The sequence below is a fragment of the Gekko japonicus genome, unplaced genomic scaffold (assembly GCF_001447785.1).
Source record: "Gekko japonicus isolate JY-2015 unplaced genomic scaffold, Gekko_japonicus_V1.1 scaffold2601, whole genome shotgun sequence".
In the NCBI taxonomy this organism is placed as follows: Eukaryota; Metazoa; Chordata; class Lepidosauria; order Squamata; family Gekkonidae; genus Gekko; species Gekko japonicus.
Window position 1 is genome coordinate 236,907 of NW_015164737.1, and position 2,303 is coordinate 239,209.

The following is a 2,303-nucleotide window of genomic DNA, read 5'->3' on the forward strand; positions in this document are numbered from 1 at the left end:
GCTTCATGTCTTCAGGTGTTCAATCCCTTATTGCAGACTAGGCGGGAACTAAGGGTGAGTGAGTGGGTTTGTGTCAGGGGGGTGAGAGAGAGAGTGCTTGGATTTATACCCCGCCCTTCACTATCCAAAGGAGTCTCAGAGCAGCTTACAAACTCCTTTCCCTTCCCCTCCCCACAACAGACACCCTGTGAGGTAGGCGGGGCTGAGAGAGCTCTGACAGAAACGACTGTTTTTCAAGAACAGCTGTGCCAGAACTATGGCTTGCCCAAGGTCATCCAGCAGGTGCGAGTGGAGGAGTGGGGAATCAAACCTGGTTCTCACAGATTAGAGTCCGCGCACTTAACCACTACAACAAACTGGCTTCTAAGACTTCACCCTGGTCCCAGCAAACATTCTGGCAGACACAAGGCAAAAATGTGTAACACCTAAAGCTGTGTGGGGCCCCAAATTCAGCTGAGCACACAGGATGCAAACGCTTTAAATAAACAAGAGATAAATGGAGCCGCGTGTTTAAAGATAAGGCTCGGCCCCTGTGTTCTTCACAATGCTGCCATTCTACAGTATTTAAGAACCTTTAATTACCTTATGTGACATTTCGTCTATTTACTATCTAATTACTAATTATTATCTAAACTGTCTAATGACGCTTGACCTCGAAGAATCCTTCTTTGTCTGCTTTTCCTACATCAGACGTTCCAACCAAAGCGGCGCAGACGTTTGTGCTTTGACAAACCAGGACTGCGCTTTCTTTCTTTTGTTTCTGTCAAAATGTAAACTAGGAATCATAATAGGAATGGCGCTAATAACAAAAGGCACTGGGGTTTCAGCCACAGACAGATCCATTGTGGGGGAGGCAAATTTTTCCTGTAGACAAGAGTCCATAAAATGCCATCTTGGGCACAGTGTGGCGATTGCATTTAGCTGCAATTTCAAAAAGAGAGATGGAAGGCGAGGATTTTTTCCCCCCCACTCTCTCTCTCCCTCTTCCCCACTCTCTCTTGACACATTTTTGAACAGCTTGTCAAAAAATTGTCACTTGAAAGCAGAGGAATTCTTTAAGTGCCGTCTGCCTGTGCCCTCGAGGATGAGGCAATATTGCACTTATTGGGTGGATTTTCGCAATTAGGAAGATGCTCGTGGGCCGCTGTTTGGCATCCGGCACGTAAATACGTCCCACGTCTTTGCTCGGCCTGTCTTCGGGGGCATCCTGCAAGAGGAACACGCAACCCAACCCGAGGGAGGGAGGGAGGGAGGGGGGAAAGGGGTCCAGTTTGTAGGGGGCCTTGCTGGGAACAGCCGCAGACCGAGCTGTGCAAAAGGAAGCGACGAGCCCACCGATTTTTCACAGACTGACATCTGATATCGTCTCTGTGCGTGTTTTAACAAAACCGACCGGAGGAGCGGAGCCCCCTCACATCTGTCATCTCTTGCATAATTCATAGGCCTCATGAATACGCCAATCTGGTGATTGGTGATTAGCTGCACATGAAATGCAATTTAATACTTGGCAAGCTACTGGGTCCCTCCCCCCTCTCCCCGGGTCATCATCTTGGTGGGTTTTTTTCCCTTCCCTGGGATTTTGTGAAGGCCGCTCGGGTCCTTTGACCCTCCCTCCCGAGCCGCCATGCTAGCAAGGAAGCTGGATTGGGCACAGGGATTCGAGGGGGTGATAGAAGCCAGGCATTCCAAAGTTAAATTTGGCAGGCTGAGCTGCCAAATGATGCCACAAAACATCAGGACCGAATAGCTGGGGGATTCTGCAGGATTCAGCCAGTTTGGTGTCGTGGTTAAGTGCGCAGACTCTAATCTGGGAGGACCGGGTTTGATTCCCCCACTCCTCCACTTGCAGCCAGCTGGGTGACCTTGGGTCAGTCACAAGTTCTCTCAGAGCTGTTGTCTCAAGGGCAGTTCCCGAGAGAGCTCTCTCTCAGCCCCGCCTCCCACACAGGGTGTCTGTTGTGGGGAGGGGGAGGGAGAGGAGATGGTAAGCCACTCTGAGACTCCTCTGAGGTATAAATCCAATCTTCTTCTTCTTCTGCAGATGCATTGAAATGTTGCGAACTTTCGGGCATCTCTGCCGTGCGATATGCTCCTAGGTAGGGTTGCCAGCCTCCAGGTGGGGGCTGGAGTTCTCTCTGAATTCCGACTGCTTTCCAGACGACACAGATCAGTTCCTCTGGGGAAAGTGGCTGCTTCGGAGGGTGGGCTCCGGCATCGCAGCCCTGCTGAGCTTCCTCCCGTCCTCAGACTCCACCCCCACCCCCAAATCTCTAGGAATTTCCCAACCCGGAGCTGGCAACCCT